The 19,379-nt window shown below is 38.0% G+C and overlaps 1 protein-coding gene across 3 annotated transcripts in view; it reads left to right on the top strand.

The window, feature by feature from the left end:
• LOC108972910 overlaps positions 1 to 19,379 on the top strand; it is a 136,521-nt gene that overhangs the window by 57,308 nt on the left and 59,834 nt on the right. Inside the window, exon 2 of one of the 3 annotated variants that reach the window (XM_018939822.1) lies at positions 14,087 to 14,180. The exons of the other annotated variants lie outside the window; for them this stretch is intronic. The gene's annotated coding sequence lies outside the window, so the exon portion shown is untranslated. The remainder of the gene's footprint in view (positions 1 to 14,086; positions 14,181 to 19,379) is intronic. 3 annotated transcript variants of the gene reach the window in all.

The raw sequence follows: 19,379 nt of genomic DNA, 5'->3' as shown, positions 1-19,379 counted from the left end.
TTATTTAAATTTTGCGAAACTTTTCTCTTTTATAGCTTAATCCCAACTACACTACAGTACACTACTCGGCTGGGTGCGCAGGCAACCACTAATACCCGAAATTACAAATTGCGCCCTATGAGCCAAAAGCACACACAAACGTGTGTTAGTATATTTAAGTGTTATCCCTTTCAGTTATTTAAAGGTTTAGTAGTGTAGGTATTTGTTATGGCAGCTAATACGAGCGCTTAGGCAAATGTAGGCCTCCAATAGATAAAGCTGCAGTAGTTGTAAATTCTCACAAAGGGGCATTAAAATAATTTTACTGAAAAAGTTCTGCTATCCGATTTCCCTAGTGCCATCTGCCTTCTTATCTGTGCTTTTCTATGCTTATGTGTGCGCGTAATAATTTGTTTCGTCGTATTTCTTCATGCTTGCAACCTTTTGGGAGCGTGCCACGCAGCGTCGCATAACGGCGAAAAGCGATGTAGCCCGATAAGGGCTCGTTCAGTGTGGGATTACTGCTTGTTTCATATTTAGTGTGTCTGCATCTTTATTTTTATGGCTGTACGTGGCCTGGCATAGGTCAATAGTGAATTTAAATAATTTGAAATTAAAATTGAATTGGTTTGCTCAAGAATAATTATGATTTCTTTGGATATCAGGAAAATCGACGCGCGTGTTTTGCAAATATTTTTTTAGGTGAAAAGTGAGATTTATTTATTTTTGGGTAGAAATAATAAATTAACTAGTTGTTAAGCTTCATTAGAGTTGCTTTCTATTTAATCTTTCTTCAAAAATGTTTCCCCCATTAATTAAACATAAAGCCAAAATCAATATTTTGCTATGAGATGGTGATACCTTTATCAAAGTGTAGATACTTGTTTTAAGAGTAATTACAATTTCGTTGCGGAATAATATTTGATTGCTATAAATGTAAATGACAGTGATAAATCACTGAAGTTATTAAGAGGACCATATGAATACGACCCAGTCCATTATCGTTAATAATTAGAATAGAGCTACTACGAGTTATTAATAAATTCCGGTCCGTCTGTTTATCAATAATCATTCTTAAAATAGCAAATCGGCAGCTGCAATGAAGTCAAAGAGGGAAAAAGAAATGCTTGGATCTTTTCAATTTGTAACACTGATGCTTAATTACTCGATGACAGTAAAGAAATTATGAATTTGTTTGTTGTTTTTCCATGCACTTCCATAACATCTTATTGAGTGTCTTAATTAAACAATTTTGACTATTTCAACATATTTTAAGGATAATAGGAAACTGGTTACAAATTTTCTGACAGAAATTTGGGTAATTTTAATTTTTTTTATGACTAAAAGTGGAACTCATTATTAAAAAAGTAAAAATTAAGACTGAGTATCCAAAACTCGTCTACTCATAAAATCTGGAAGATGCATAGTGTTCAAAAATATAGAAACAAAGCTAAGCAGTTGACTCAAGGTATTTTTTTGAAGGTGCTTCATTGACATTTTCAACCTTTTTGAGTTTTGATAAGAACTCTCAACACTTTTAAAACCTAAGTCATCGATTGTGGTTATATTGAATGCTATGCAGCTAGAATACTGCATAACTGTGATTTTATTTCCGAATAAGTGGCTGAGCGCCAGTTTTGTGAAAGAATGAAGTCATCACAATTCACATTTTTTCACAACTTCGATCCTTCGCCGCCGCAATTACCACTTGTTTACGAACTCCACCCTAATTCATGCACTTGCATGAAGCCGTATATGTATTTCTGGGCGTGCATCTTCGAAAACCGCAATCAGCAAATTATTTGTAATTGGAGCTAATAAAACTTTCATATAAGCCACTTGCGAGGCCAATGACTTCCCGTCTGTGTTGCTTGATTATAACTGCAGTTTGAAAGTTGTTATTGTTGGTTATTTGCTTGTCGGCACACCTTAAGGACTGGCGGATTGGTCGATTCAATTATTTATAATTTCCGCCGCTAAGCAATTGCACCTCGTTCGCAAACGCTGAATACATACCTACAATTAAGCACCTCGGTATTTTTTCAGGTTCAATAAGTGAATAAATGCTGGGGCAGTCCGCTAAACAGGTGCCAGCTTAGACGCCAAATACTACGTGATTAGCCTTTGCATAGTAATTGTATACAAAAATAAATATCAACGGCTTAAAGCAGACAATTCCGAGGTGCTTTTCAGCTTTAAAAAGAAGAGACTATAAATACAATTTGTTTCATGATTTTTATTTGAAAATTTTTTAATTGAAAAATTGTTTTCAATTGAAAAATTTTTATTGAAAAATTAAAAAATGTCTTTTTAGGTGAACAGCTGCATAATAAATGCACAAAATTTTACATTTTTATCTTCAAGTTAAAAATTGTCGACTTGCCGAAATCAACTCATACATACATATTTGGCGCTAAATTCAGTTACAATAAATGAAGTACTTTTTAAGTTATTTACAGTTGAAAATAAAACACAACTGAAACATTAATAAAGCTATTATATTACATTATTTGAACAAAAAGCTGCACCCAAATCCTCTTTAGTATTTTTTCGGCACTTTAATGCCAGTGATTTCCACATTTTAGTTTCATTTCCATTTCCATTTAATATTAACCGGACTGTGGGCTATGCACTCCCAAGTAGCTATTACTATAAATCTCAGATTAATTTTGCAACAACATTAAACTGATTGCTACAGGTGCTTTGTACAGCCCCCACTGCGTATACCCAACATTCAGAGTGGGCGCGTTGCATGCTGATTGCACACATGTACATATTTGCATGTAAGGGGATAATCAAATTTATTGTTTGAGTTCATAAATATTCTATGCTCACATTTAAATCCTCATAATGTTGCAGTTCAAATGTATAATTACTAAATGCGACATAATCCTCTCTGTATTAATGTGTTTCCAATAAAAATTACTCATTCAACAAAGGAATGGTTTGAGGAATTATGAATCAAAGTCCGTACTCAAACTCACAGGCACTTGAGTGCGAAATATTGTTTACTTATAGGCGACGGTATAGCTGAGGAGTGGGCATAGGGTATGAGGTAGTTGTGGCAAGTCTGTTTAATGCAAAATAAAAATGAGTTTATCACTGTGTGTGTGTGTGAAAAGCATGAGCTTAAATTTTTATAAATATGTAAAACATTCTGATTTGACTGATGTGGTTTATATGTAGGGGTATTCGTGTTCTCATTTACACAAATTAACCTAACTTTGTATGGATTTAAAGCGTTTAGAATAAATTTATATTGAAGACTTCATTATTGCATTTTAACTGGTAACCCTAAAAATAAAAAACGTTATTAAATAACATCAAATTGCACGAAAAGTTTATCATTACTGATTTTGAGGTGATAATTACATATACACTAGTGGTGACAGATATAGTTTGTGAAGTTGAACTTTTTTCTCGTCCGATTGTTTACTGGAAGACTAACATAATTATAAACATCAAAATACATCACACTGGTATCTCTAATAAAGAAGACAGAACGAAATCTTAAGATCTGCCTAAATTTACAATTCGTACTGAATTAAATACAAACCAGAAAGGAAAAAAACTATTAAAGAAAAAAAAAATATCGAAGTCGGAACAGTCTTTTCGCATTTCTAACCAAGCTTCTATTTATTTTTTTATATTTATAATGAACTCTAATGAACCAAATATGTAGCATTATATACGAACACTGCCATTTTTCGGCCATTTTACTCGGCGAAAAACTGCGACAAGTAATTTTCATCTACTTCTCTTGATGCCGACTCTACTCCATTAAGGGAGTTCTGCATTGACCGAAGCATCAAAACTTCCCACAAAAGCTCTCTTAGTTTTTTCCGAGTCATCAAAGACGTGTGTGGTCTAGCGTTGTCGCGATGAAAGACGAAGCCATTTCTGTTGATAAGTTCTTGCCATTTTTTCGATTGCTTACTCCAATCTCATCAGTTGTTGACAGTAAAATGTAGATCAATTGTTCGACCAGGAACTGCTCATAGTGGATGATTTCTTTCCAATCTCACCAATCACTCAGCATATAATTTCGCTTCGTCAGCTGTGTTGATGAATGATAAGCTCCCTAGCGATATCATGTCTGGGTGTAGGGTGAAATTGGGAGTCTAAATACTAATAACAACGAAATTTCGCTTAGACACAAGATATAAAAAGACAAATAGGTAACGGACTGTAATCCGTTACTTGTGGCAGATATCTCTAAGATGAAGTTTTGAGAACCTTGTAAGATCAATAAATAGGATCTCCTAACTGTCGATTGCCATAACATATACTTATATATTTGAAACACGTTTAAAAATTTTTATCAGTCTTGTGGCAACTCTGAAAATTGTATGTAGCATATTTAAAGAAATGTTTCCTCTTTGCTGTGCATTCCGACATTTATTTAATTCAACTGCCAATCAGAGCCACTATTTAGTTGAGTCGTAAATTCTTGTGATTGAGTATGTGTGTGAGATGAACGCGTGCAAAAATTATTGCTTGCAGTTGCTGGCCGCTGGCTGGCAGCGGAGGCAAGCGCGCGAGGCAGGCATCGAGTCATTAGGTCTGCCAAATATGGCACGGCATGCGAACGGCGCGCGGTGGCGGGCAATGGTGAATCAGTGTTTGGGGTGCGCAATCATTTGCAGCAGTAATTTGGCGCTTTTGTTTGTTTTCGCTGACAGACAGATGTCAGACGCGGATTCGAAGCAAAATACTAGACGCAAAGCGAGTGAGAGGCAGAGCGCGAATGAATGACGGTTGTTTTGTGGCTGCAGATGGTGGCAGACGCGACACTGTGGTTCAGTGCCGGGGTGGCTGCCATTTAAACTGCACATGAGTGCATTCATATTCCATATATGCGTTTGTGGAGCGGAGCATACACTGACGGTACATGGAGGGCGCCCGCATGAGCAGGCGTGTGAAGCGCTGGTGTGCAGTAATTATTGTGCCCCTTCGGCGTGTCATTGCGAACACAGCGCAGTAATGGGAAATGCTGTGCTCAACCGATATGTTGCATATTACGCCGCATTTGAGGCGCAGCGAAAGTGTCGCATAGATACTAATCAGTTTTACATCAGCGCGCTGTTTGCAACACTTTTTTCACACATGAGATGTGTAACTGGTGCCACGGCGTGTGCGGTTTCACATGCTTGGCGCAGCCAAGGCAATTGGAAAATTTGCATTTGCACGATTTGCAACAAAGCGAAACTTATTGTAACTTTCCGATTTTTTCCTCGACAATTTGCGCTTGTTTGCACCTGAAGTGAGTCGCCACAGCAAAGCCAAACGACAAAGGCGTCTGCGCACACCAGATGCAAGTGGAAGCTCGCTAAATTGAAAAGTGGTGAAGCGAAGCCCCTCGGCACCAACAACAAAGGGGAACCATGCCACACACACACATACATTTAGTGCGGTGTTTACGATGCTGTGCTTACGATACTTGGGTTTCAGCTGTCGATTTCCGTGTCATATATACAGTTACATAGGTATCAAGTGCATTGCAGCACTTGCGGCGCCTCATATTTCATATAGTTGGCGCAAAAATTGTTTGCTTGCAAAAGCCGGCGCAAATGCCGCGTGGTGTCTGTGGAAAAAAGGAGCGAAACGCGAGTCCGATTTCGCGCTCCCTTGCCATACCGACAAGCGCTACGCACACGCTTTTCCTCTAGCCTCTCTTAATTTCGTCTCATTTGTATTTTTGGCCCAACTTCGCACAACAATCAGCGCATCTGTTGTGTGCCTGCAATGCGGCACGTCTGCCACGAATCTCTGCCGAATCGTGATTGCAACAAGCGGCCCAATGCTATGCCGCGCTATGCCGCATTCGCAATTGGTTTGTAATTAAGCGCCAGCCAATGGCCCACGTCCTGCGGCCCACTCTCCACCCACTTGGTTCTCGCTTCTAAGTACTGTTGCATTTCCTCTGGCAAGTCACCTTTAGTTTCTGGCTTATTACACAATTTCAAATTTGTATTCAAACGGCAGCGTTGTTGTTGGTGCGTTGTTGGCCGGTTGAATGGCATGCCAACGATGTGGTGGTGTTGTTTGGAATGCATCTTCTTGGTACAACAAACACGCACAGTGGGATGATTTCCTCATTGGGTTGCAAATAATGCATTGACAAGTAAATGAGGTTCCAATTTGATTAATTTTTTTTTTTTACTCAGGAATTTCGAAAATAATAATTAATAATAATTTTCGAATTAGAACAAATTAAGGGTAAGGAAGCGAAATAAATGGGTCTGGTAGTGAAGGAAAGCAAGATGAAATATCTTCTTCCATCAAACATTCAGTTATCGCCTTCGCAACTTGGCTCCCATGTCACTGTTGAATCTTGGAACCAGCATTAACACTAACCACAATGTTAGCCTCGAAATGCCATGCAGAACTTGCCAATATTCACTACTTCGGACTGAGTAGGCAAGTAGGAGAAGTAAAGTCCTCTCTCGACGAATAAACACCAAACTCTATAAGTCACTCATTATACCCCGTCCTGCCATATGGCGCAGAGGCATGGACAATGACAATATCTGATGAGTCGATGTTATGAGATTTCTAGAGAAAAGTTATGAGGTTCTGTGGAAGAAGTATGGTCCTTTGCGCATTACAGTCGATGGAGCGATAAGCTGTGCGAGAAGTACGACGACATAGACATAGTTCAACGAACTAAGAGACAGCGGCTAGGCTGCCTAGGTCATGTTATTCAATGGATGAATATAATCCAGCTCTGAGAGTATCCGACGCAGTACCCGCCGGGGGCAGCAGAGGAAGAGGAGTTCCTCCACTACATTGGAATGACCTAGTGGAGAAGGACCTGGCTTCCCTTGAAATCTCCAATTGACGCCAAACTTAATATACTTTGTTCTGGGTATAAAAATGAGTTTAAGTCTGCTGATCAGTCGTAAATCTTTCAATATTCCTTCTATAGTTTGGGTCCAAGAAAGCGCTCTAAGCTAAGATTGTGAGCTTTGCCGAGAGGAAATTTAGAGCTACGCAACCCTTTTTCGAAAAGTGACCGAGAGTTTCCGAAAATCCATCCGGTCATGTGAATCTGCAGATTAATTATAGAACGAGAGGACAAGGCTTGGTCCCATACATTTAAGGCAGTTTTATGTGCTTCTGTTAGATGGTGCGTTTTAGTCTTCACTGTCACCATCCCGATTAACTCTTGTCGACAGCATCATTTTCTGTTTGTTTACAACGCGTAATTATTTGTTGCTGCAAAAAGTGGCAAGCCAACAGCTGTGCGCAACAACTATGCAACACTGCAAACTGGGCAAAAGAACTGAGTAAATGAATTATATAAACGAACGCGAAAAAAGTCACCATTGTTAAAATAATAATAATGGTGCAACATTCGTTTGGCCCTTTGTGTGCCAGTTTTTCCACGTGCTTTTGTTGTTGTTTGAGTTTGGTTTTTTTGCTTTTGGTCGTTGCTTTGCTAAATCTCGTTGATTTGAGTTTGTTTTGTCGCGTTCGCTTTTATTCTGCACACTTACCACGTACTTAAAATCGTGTTGCACGCTGTTGCACCAACGCTGCCAGCAACGACAGCTACAATAACAATAGCAACGGCGGCGCAGCGGCTGCGGCTGTTGCAATAAGTAATAATGAAGCGGGCGATGGGAAAAATGAGTACGAAAACAACAATGACAACAACAATAATAGAAACAAGGCGACTACATTGTAAAAAGTGAATTGTTGTCGAGAAAAATCACACAAAGCAAAATGCAAAAGCGAAAAATAAAACGCAAAGCCAAGCGAATGCGCTTTGAAAAACAAAGCAACAACTTTGTGAAACATCACGAATTGGTGTTGCAGCATTGCAGCAGCCGTTGCTGGCTCGCAACTGCACTTTAATTTTGTTATGGCTTTTATTTATATTATTGTTGCTCTTATTGTGCTTATGCTTCGGCTTACGGTTGTCTACATGTGTGTGTGTGTCTTTTTCCCATTCACTTCCCGGGTTTGTGGTGTGGTGGCTCGGCTTATTTTGCCAATTGTTATTCTTGCTTCTTTTGTTGTTGCACAGCGTTAATTCCCTTTTGAAACGAAAGTGCTGTTGGGTTATCTGGATTTTTAAGTGAAAACTCAACTCTTTTTAAGCAAAAAATAGCTTTCAATGCTTCTTAGTTCAATTCATATTCGCTATATGCAATAATCTATGTCTTTGCTAAATAGTTAATAATTTTTAATGTTTTCGTTTAATACAATCTTAAGCTCACCAGTAAAATCATTCCACTGGAACCAAGGAAGGCTCATAGTTAGCTGAGCGCCTTTCTAATGGCATCTTAGCTGGGTAAATATGCTTTATTATGAATTTTCAAAAACCGAATTTTTGGCATATACATATGTAGGGTTATATCGGATTCACAAATATTTTCCGAAAATTCGGAATAGATTCGATAAATATTTTCAGCGATATTCTCGAGCTTCTTAATGAGATTTATCTGAAAATTATAAGTAATTTGCTTCAGAAAAAGCAACGAAAGCCTATGTTTTGTCAGAAATACAAATATTGACTAGTGTAGACTTAGCCTACTGCTTGTTTTCATCTACCAATCATATTGTGTCATACCATATAGTGGTGAAAGGTGAGATCTTAAGCTTCATTTAATCAAAAAATTTTAAATTCGGGAAATTGAAAGAGTCGATCAAAACCAAAAAACAAACAAAAAAAAAAAAACCTCGATGTCTGGGTACTGGTACTGGTGTATTGTCCATGAAAAATTTTATGGACCGAATTAATATCTGTGATTCTTTGCTGAAACGAAATAAAATCAAACCTTTCTGAAGCGAATCACGGTCCAAGCATGGCTGAAACTCAATAAATGATTGCAAAGCCAGGATTGACGCCTCGAAAGATTATGCTGAAACTTTGGTTCGATTAGAAAGGAAGCATCCACTATGAGCTGCTCCAGCCCGGTAGAACGATTGATTCTACATTTTATTGTCAATAACTGATGTGATTGAGGCAAACAATGGAAAAAACGGCCAAAACTGTTCGACAGTAAGGGCTTCATCTTCCATCAAGACAACGCTAGACCCTAGACCCCATACATCTTTGATGACTCGGCAAAAACCGAGAGAGCTTGGCTGGTAAGTTTTGATGCACCCACCATATAGACCTGACCTTGCACCATCACACTACCATTTGTTTTAGTCCATGCAGAACTCCCACAATGGAGTAAAGTTGGCATCAAGAGAAGCCGGTGAAAATTACTTGTCGCAGTTTTTCGCCGAGAAACCAGAAAAGTTTTACACTGATGGAATAATGTCTTTAGTGGCAAAATGCCAAAAACTGGCTTGCCAAAATGGTACACATTTGATTCATTAAAGTTCATTATAAATATAGAAAAATACATCGAAAATTTTTGCACTAAAATCAAAAGCACTTGTTAGCTTTTAGTTACTTTTTCGGGACATAGTTGATAATTGGGCGGGTAAAAAGTACGACGAAGTAAGAATCTCATAGCAAAACCTGTGCAAAACTGAGTGTATCGTTTGAAGCGAGCATGACTTACAGTGAAAAAAATTTAATTTTTAGTGCATTGTTGGCCACTCCATTTGCTATGCTCTCTCTACTCCGAATACTTAGCGTTTATCTCTTCATTTATCTGGTGAAAAATGAACTGAAGAAAAAAACCATGCGAACTAATGGTCAATTCACAGGAAGTGAAGGTGAATTGAAAATGCAAAAGGAAACGAGAAACAACAAGACCAGACGATGCTGCTTTGGCAATCGTGGCCACTCGAGTTTCGATTTCAACGTTTGAAAGTAAAATTTGCCACAGGAAATTCCCATTTACACAAGTCAATGCAAGATTTTCATAAACACACACACACGCATGAGCTGTTCTTTGTTTTCTGCAAGATCTTTGCCATTTCGGTTTTGTTTAGGTTTTGTTGCACTTATCATCACTCCTTTGTTATTAAGCGTCTTTGTTGCATTGAATTGACGTGCACCGTAGGGCGACAATGCGCTTGAACTTTCCACCTGCTGAATGCGACATCAGTGATCTTCAGCACACACACACACACACACACACCCATACACATGGACAGCTATTGTCACAAAAACGAGTGAGTTCAAATAGCAGAGCAGCATTCGCATGCCATCCTATACGGCAGATTATATTTGCAACTTTAGAAACATTTTAATGCAATTCAGGTGTGCAAAAACTCGCACACGCACACACACAAACATGAACAATTGCTAACAAATAAGCACATAACCTTACTTTCACACAATTGTCAGCTGCTTGCTTTCGTTTTTATTCGGTATGATTTTCTTTTCACACAATTGTTATGAATTGCAACGCAATCCGCAATAACAATGCTGTGATATCGGATGTACTACATGACATGGATGGCTTTGTTTGATGTTTGCAAAATTATTGTCAAAAAAATGTAATATAGTTCTCTTCCATCTATTCATGCTATACATCCATTAAAAATATGGTTGTTGCATAAGACATCCACAAATTTCCATCGATGGTTTAACGAGCTATTTTACTAACAATTTCGGGCATTAGTTCTTCAGACTGCAAAAGGCAAACAAAAAAAAAATTTTTTTTTAACCCCCCTTTTGAGGCATAAACATCTCGAACTGCACCATTTATCACTTGCGAACCTGTATAACATAATAAAACTCTAGCTGACAGATTTGTTGGCTGGGTTTTGCGTGAGCTAGAAGAAGGCTTGCCCCACTCAAAATACTTCAGGCGGCACAGAGTGAAACCTTATGTAGATGTAGGTTCAGTTTAACTTGAGGTGAAGAATTCGTCTCACAGGACGTCAACGCAATTTGGGAACTGTAAAAAAGACTTGACGGCTCGACTGATGCCAGTAGGTTGCGACCTGTCAAAAGGTCAACAGACGTCCGACAGTCCTTTCGAAACCGTGTGGGTAAGAAGCAATATAGTTTTACCTAAGGGTGTCTTGCACGTGATCTTGGCGGTCCTGCATGTACTTAAGGTATTTCATCTCGCTCTGATCCGCTTGTCAGCCCTTTCGAAACTTCTTTTTATATTGTTTTTAGTGACTTTTGTATTTCCAATTATGGCCTTGAACCCAGTATAGAGTTATGCAGCAGCTTTTCGGCAGCCGGTACATGTATTGCCTCCGTGCTTCTAAGATTATTCTCTGACGTAATGCGATGTGAAAATATTGCCTTAATTGCTGCCTGGCTATCGCTTTTATCCATTTGACATTATTTCATGAGTTTTTAGCTATTAAAGGCCGCTTTTCCAACTGCAAATACTTACGCCTGGAAGATACTGCAGTAATCCTGAAGCTTGAAGGGTCGTATGAGATCCAGCTCCGAGCAATAGATTCCGACTCGCACTCCATTGGTCATTTTGCATCCATCTATGTAAATGTCGCAAGTTCCGCTGGTGTATCGCACGTTTCTGCGCCATCCATCTTTCTTTAGTATGACATTGAACCTTCTCTCCCAAATAAAGCGTATGGGTATGTGATCTAATTTGTCCACGTGGACGGCTCGCTTTTTCAGCTCTGCCTGAAAGTCCTTGTAGAGAATTCGCCTATTGCCGTCAATCTTGCAGCTGATTTTGCCGCAGAGTTTGCCAATGCAATGCCGATTGGCAGTAGCTTGAGTAAAATTTCTATTGCCGAAGTTGAAGCGGTTTTTAACGCTTTCGTTATACAGAGAATAGCAAGTCGCTGTACCTGTTTCATCGGTTTCCTTTGTAGTGGAACGATTAGAAAGAAAATTGTGTGTAAGAAGGCGAGGTGGAAACATTCCGACGTTTTATCCTCGAATGTTTATATTTTACTCGTTCTCATAGAATCAGTCATGTAGGCGGAATCGGTAGAATTGAAAGCGAAACTTTAGGGACTGGTTCCCGTATATGTATACTCCGTGTCAGAAGCATTTTCATATATATTTTATAGAGTTTGCGAGGTTTCTTTCAATTTTTTCTTTAAAATTTGTCAAAACAATGCTGATCCTTTTGAGACTATTTCAGCCATAAATTTTTAATTACAAATTATTATGTTCTCTGAGTTGAAGTTTTCTCTACATGCAACGGTGTGTGAATAGTTCGTGACTCAGCCGAAAAATTGCAAAAGAAAGAAATCAGTATATTTAAGAACGCCAGCAACAGCCGATCGATATCTTCGCTTGTGTATCTCATTTATTCATTAATTATTCTCAATTTTGCTTCATTTTCCATTGTCCTTCGTTGGATAATTTTTCACGACACCGCCAACAACAATTAAGCGTTAAGACAAATGGCGAGCGATTCTCAATACTTATATATAATACAAAATATTAAAATTGGCAGAAAATTAACATGAAAAGATTATATTGCAGCCGGGTAAAAGAAGCATCCCTGCAAGGCGGGGAAATGAAAGTGTCAGGCGAGTAGAAAGAACAAGCTGAAAAGCTGATAAAGTATGCTTACACAAAGTGACCACAATCAGCACAGCAAAATGACTGGTTGTTGCAATAACAACAAAAACAACTCCGGCAACGACAACGACAACGCCGGTTGTTGTCGATGAATAAAAATGAGCGGCAGCAACGACAACACAATGTGTTTCGGACAATGACATTACATGCCCCAAAAGAATAATTTTACGAGACAAAGTAAGTAAGAATAAAGTGATACTTGGCGAAGCGGCATACAATGTGGACACACTATACACATACATATGTACATGCTTGCTTGTGCACTCAATGTCCTTAGGCTGTCATAATGAAATGTACATTGAACATATCCGTTTATTATGTTTCCGCTTCCACCTTGCACGAAGTGCCGTATACTACAAACACATACGCATTCTTGTGTATGTGTGTGTGTRCGTGCGTGAAGAAACATGCATTTGCCGTTTGCTGTCCACATTATTGCATGAAAGCTGCTTAAATGCTGCTATTTGTGGCGCTTAATTTGTGCATTGTCAGGCCATCAATAAATTCTGCAGCTTTCTCGTTTGTCGGTCCATGAATGCACATAAATTCTGATGCACATATATGTGTGTGTGTGCATGTGTGCATTCATTCGCTTTTCTCACATTTTTCACAACTTCTGTCGCGCTTTCTCTGAGTTTTAATGGTTTTGTGGCAATTCTGTGGCGATTATAATGCGATATTTCACATGCATGCGAAAAACTCTCTTTGCGAACGGCTGGCAGCGTTGCAGTTCGGAGTCACTTAGAGCTTTTCTTCAAGTTCTTAAATTTGAATGAATTTAAAATTTATATTATTGCATTGTGGTGTATCTTTCGTTTGGGCAGAGCTGAATGAAGGCCTTTTAAATGCTAGGGAAATATTTGTATTTCATTAAAATGAATTTTAGTCATTACTTTGTTGACGAGACTTAATTCTGTTTGGTCTTTACGTTATGCCAAAATATTGAGGCATAGAATGCTCTTTAATGGGACTCAATACGATTTTTTTAAGGTTTGACTGCTTTGGGTGTTTGTGTGACTAGTTACGAGGGGTAGTCAAACAGTAAGAAAAATTTAATTTTATTAAAACCATTTCGAGTTGATTTATTTGTCCGAAGGTCACAAATTTCTTAAAGACTTTTTTAGAATGAAAAAAGTGAATTTTCGAGAATTTTTTCTGAGGAAATTAAATTTTTTTGAACATTCAAACTGTATGTAATCTTTTATTTCCTAATATTATTTAAGATTGAAAGTTATGTTTTAAATCTTTAACTCCTATTTTGGGATCAAAAATTCCCTTTTGAAATTTAAAAGAGAGAAAATGTGTTTCAATTTCAAAATTGAAGTAACAATTCCAAAAAAAAAAAAAATATGTTTTGAGTTAAAAGTTGGAATGAAAATGGGCGCAAACGCCAGATTTACATATATCTAATATATCTATATCTATATATCTATATATTTACATATTTCTAACTTAAAAACTATAATTTAAAGAAATTATTTTTAAAGAGTGCCAAACTTAGTTAATACTTTACTATCCGATATTTACGAACTCCCAGGTAAACTAAATTTTTGAGATAAGAAATTCGAAAATTTTTTTTTGTGAATAATTTTGTTATCAATAAATTAAAAAAAAAATATTTTTTTAATTCAAATGTTAATTAAATAATTATTTTCAAATTATTACTTGCAGTATATGAACATTTCCCCACTCAGAAAAATTGAATTAACAAATAATGGTTCAATACATGATTTGAGGTTCGAAGGTTGCCAGCTCTTTGAAATTTGTAAGTTACAAACACACAATAAAATGAAGAACTAAAATCCGGAGAATGTTGCCACCTATGTACAAATCAAATAATTAAAAAGCTAAAGAAGTTTAAGAGAGTTTAGAGCTGGAAACTTGTTGAGCGGAAGAAGTTTAAGTGAGTTAAAGCTGAAAATTTGTTGACGGAGTGTTGCCACCTATTTAAAAATCAAATAAGTTGGAAACTGATTCACGCTGCCATTCAAATGCTGCTTTGTTTTTGAACCCACCTCGTACTGGATTTACACTTTTGTTTTGTAATTCACCTTACACATTTGTGGTAACTTCGAAAGCGTTAATCCTTTTATTCACAGCACTCACTTCCGAGTATCATTATAATTGCTACAATTACATTTGCATTTCAATCAATTACAATTTATAACCGTCAATTTTAATTTAATTAAATGCAATTTGTCAAAAACAAAGAATGTTCTGGAATTGCTACCGAAGGTATTGTGTCACGGTGTAAAAAGTAGCACAAAAAATGCATTTTGTGAAAAAGTAATGGCCACACACACACCACATCCACATACAACGTACAAATGTGCAGTTCGACTAAAAGCTCGTCTTTTTCACTTTAATTATTCGCTTCCTCTTTTTTGTCATCGTTGCGGTCGGCGGCCAGCGGCCAGCGGCCAGCAGGCAGGCAATAAAGGATGATTAAACATTAAAAGCGTTACCCGCAAAATGTAATTTTAAATCAATGGTTTAATCTTTGGCAGCACATGTATATATACGTTTATATCTACAGACACATACTAACGATATATGTATATATAAGTCCATATGTGGCCTGCAATCAAACCAACTAGTAGGAAACTAGCTTAGAAGTAGTATGAACCACTAACTAGTAGCCGACTGATTTTCCTGCGAAGCAAGTGCTACTTTGACATGCTGCTGTACTTGGAACAGTCAGCTGTCAGCTGCCAAATTTCTGTCAAAGACATGCTAGTTCCAACAATTCACAATCTAATTCCAATCCGATTATGTAGTTATATCATATATCCAATAAAATAACTCTTTCTTACTCTAATTGGCATAATACCGATGTCTTTCTGACTGGTTGGATGTCTAGTTGTAAACGACCATATTTCCCGACCAGGTTGATGCTCCACTGTGAATTTTGTATTCCTATTATTTCAGTGGTCGGCAAATGGGAAGCTCCTCTGCAGCTGGAATGCATTTTTATGGAGCCGGGTAAAAAAGAAACAGCAAATAGAAACGTGGAGCAGAAACTACTGGCAGAAAAATTGTCAATGCAAAGAAGAGCAACGAAAGGTGCAATTCTATTGATTAATTGGCCCACACTATGTGCGATAATGAGAAAATAATTATTTTAAGGGAAAACAGAAGCAAAAACTGAAGAGGATTTAATTGCTTATTAAGGCTGGACCAAAAAACTTTTACACTTTTTAAACGTTGACAAAAACACGACTCGCCTATGTAGTCTGTGAATTACAAAACTTGTATCGAATCTGAAAAAATAAAATAAAAAGAATAAAAGCAGTTGTACAAGTATATATAATGAAAATGTAATCTAAATAAATAAATCCACCTGGAGCGAGAAAGAGTTCATTGATGATAAATAAGGTATGAGGTGGCAAGTTACTAAAACCTCTTTTATTTTTGTTGGTTTCTGTTTAAAATTTTTTTGTTGAAATATTTTATTACAATTTTTTCTGTGACAAACATATAATATAAAAAAATATTTCAAACTCGGCCATTGCGACTTTTCGATAACTCTAATCATCTAAAGTAATAAATACGTGTTTTAGTTAATACCTTAACTTAGGACTTGGACGAAAAAAAAATGAAAATTGGATTTTTGGCAGATATTTTTACAAAAACTTAAAAAAAAAAATTTCTCGAAAAAAATTATCCGCCCAAGTCTTGTATCTCAAAGTTCTGTGTAAAATTTCATGAAGATCGGTTGAGCAGTTCGCGAGTAATTTACCAACCGACACAGTTTCGAGAAAAACGCGTTTAACCTAGCTAGCCTCGAGCGCACAAGTCCTCAGGGCTGTTGCTCCGATACTATTGCTCGAATCAACTTGAAAATTTGGAACAATATTCTAGAGGTCTTGTAGAATTAAAAAAAAATAATAATAATAATAAAAGTAGATTTTTTAAAACCCGTAAACCACCCTGTAGCCCCTTAACGCTCGCAGTGGAGAATGCCTCATATCACACATTCCTCTCGAAAACGAAAATACCCATAACAACTAAACATTGATTTATTGATTTTCAAAGCTTAAGGAGTAAAGTATAGTAATTATTCACAAAACGTAAGAAACTATGAGATTACTTAAGGTTTTTTATGGGTGTATTCTGTTCTAGACGGCTAAATTTTAGGCATTTTTTGAGCTAAGTTAAAAACAAATAAACATTTTTTTCATTTAAAGAATATAAAAACAAAAAATATAAAAAAATAAAAAACAATCAAAAAATTGTGAAATGATAAACCGATGGAACATGAGGTGCCATGTCAACCACTTCAAAAAAAGGTTTTTCAAATTTCTAACCAGGAATACACCATTATGGCAGAAAGCAGAAATTCTACGTCAAAGAAAGAAGAGCAACAGAATTGCGCATGCTTCAGAGTACACACACGAACTGACAGTTTCTTAGAACAGATGGTATAGCTTGTTCGATTCACTACTCTCCAACGCATAGCTAACAGAAGACAATAAAGATTCGTTAGAAAATTAGATTTTAAACTTCTAATATTGCTGGCTAGCTTAACTGGCTAAAAATGACTATATTAAGTCGAACACTTGACTCGTCCAACATGCTGACAATGTATCCACCTGCTGAGAGGATCGATCAGCGACTACGAATGAATAGTGTGGAAAATAATTTTACTTAACGGTGGCAGTTATTTATCCCAAAAGTTTCCTCTATCACCTGTCTTCAGCCTAGCTTGCCGCAACTCCCCTTGCACTTCACTTAATGAAAACAATTAACAATTGCCATTAATGACGCTGCTTAGCAGTTAATTGAATGGAACCAAAAACGCGCGTAGTGCTCATGAAAAGCTTATGTATGTTTGTATATAAATATTTAATGATGTGCGCAGGCATGTCTGCCACATGAGAAAATGCATAAATAAACAGTTATGTATTATTAAGTTTCATTGTTTCGACCACATCGTGAATACAACAATTGCGCACACACCCACAAAGACACATACAGATGCACAATCATGGCTCTAGCTCCACAAGTTTAACATGCACAACAACAGCAAAACCACACATTGTCCGACTTGTGTACACAAGCTCATTGTTATTGTTATTGCCCTGCGAAATTTCAGCAACAAATTTAGCGCCATTAACGCGCCGAATTCCTACTCCGTCGCTTCGGGTGGGCTTGCTTGTTGTTCTTATTACAGTTGCTATTGCTGGTCAGCCGCAAAGTGCCAGCAACAACAAGAGCAGCAAGCAGTTTCGCCGAGCGGACGCACAAAATGACCTCCGGCGAAGCGACGCACAACAAAAAGAAACAATGACCGCGAAAAATACAACAACCACCCCTCTTCGTCTAACCCCCTAATACCACTAATAACAATAACTAAAATACGCATTAGCATTAGCGTTGGCATTAGCAATTGTACGGTCAGCCAGCAATTGTCGCAGCGGCGGTCGCTGGCGGCTTTGCGTTCGGCGTTATTGCTGTGTTTCATGTGCGCAATTGTTGATATTTTGCGTTGCTTCGTCGGTGGGAAAATTGCGCCTAATTTTCTGGCAGAGCGCTCATAAATGTTTCGCACACGCAGTTGGTGGCAACGGAGCTAATACCAAACCGCCATGTTAACACTAGTGGCAACAGCTGATAGCGAATGGCCAAGCGTCTAACTATTTAATGCAGCCTATATTTGGCCAATTTCATGTAAATATATAGTTATTGGTTATGTAAATTCAAATAAATGGTTTATACAAGGGCTTCACTGAGTTGAGAGGCTTCTCGTTTTTGTTTTTCCACTGATAAAATAACGTTGAAGGCATCACGGAAGGCATTTTCCGGAATAGCCTTTAGAGCCGAGGTGCATGCTGCTTGGATCCTCTTTAATCGGGGTTTATCAGGCAAGGAAACAAAAAATACCCAGGGGACACATCTGGATTGTAGGGCGGTTGTGGAAGCGTTGGAATGACAATCTTGGTTATGTAGCTGTTCACAAGAAAAACGGTGTGAGCTGGGACGTTGGCGTGGTGCAACTTCTAATCGGCTGCGATGTCTTGTCGGACCCGATTGACTTCGTTTGAGTCTCTTGAGGGCTTCCATGAAAAACTTGGCGTTGACGGTATGTTCAGGAAGAACAAATTCATGGTGGACGTTGCCTGTGATGTGAAAAAAGACAATAAGCATCGTTTTCTCTTTGGATTTTCTCATTCTCCCGGTCTTCATCAGCGACCTCTTCTGGGCTCTCCAAAAAGGCCTGGTGCCACCGAAACACACCACTCTTTGCTAAAGCAACGTCTGGGTAAGCGTGATCATATCAAAGGTCTCTATAGCAGATTAACCGACTTTCACACCGAATTTTATAGCGTACACCTGCTCTAACAAACGCTGCATTTTCGGTTTGCACCACTCACAGAAACACGTCGCGCGAAAATGTTTGCCCTGACTATCCAGGTGCTCGGAGACAACCGACCATACGCTCGCTCGTTAGCTAGGAACGTCCTCTACCAAATCCAGTCAATGCGGGCATGGCCCGAAGTACAGTCGCGGCTCAAGAAAATCAGTCATACTTACTTTCCGGACAAACTCTGTGATTAGCAAGACTCGTATGTCGGCAACTACATGGTCACTGTCCGATTTGCAACACGCGGTAAGGCTAAAGATTTTGGAGGACGAAACTTGTCAAAGATGCAGGGAATAAGAAAATGTGGAAACCTCTCGAAAATAGAGTTAGCAATGAAAACAGTAAAGGAAATGGAATAATGGTGAATGGATGCCCCACTGTTTGCCAGAAAAACTTTTACCTGAGCGCAAGTTATGAAGTCATTTATGCAAACAATGTACTGGATCATTTTAATTTGCGTGAACTTGAGCCAAAGCGCATGATTATAACGACGTTCAACGAAACACAATAAACATAATTCCATTGCGATGCAAATTACTTGAACTGTGCTATGCTGCGCTATGTTTGACGCATTTATGATTTCTGTATGGCTTGGCGTTT

Source organism: Bactrocera latifrons, unplaced genomic scaffold, assembly GCF_001853355.1.
Source record: "Bactrocera latifrons isolate USDA-ARS-PBARC rearing strain unplaced genomic scaffold, ASM185335v1 scaffold_11, whole genome shotgun sequence".
Taxonomy (NCBI): domain Eukaryota; kingdom Metazoa; phylum Arthropoda; class Insecta; order Diptera; family Tephritidae; genus Bactrocera; species Bactrocera latifrons.
This window is presented reverse-complemented; position numbering and strand designations above follow the sequence as displayed.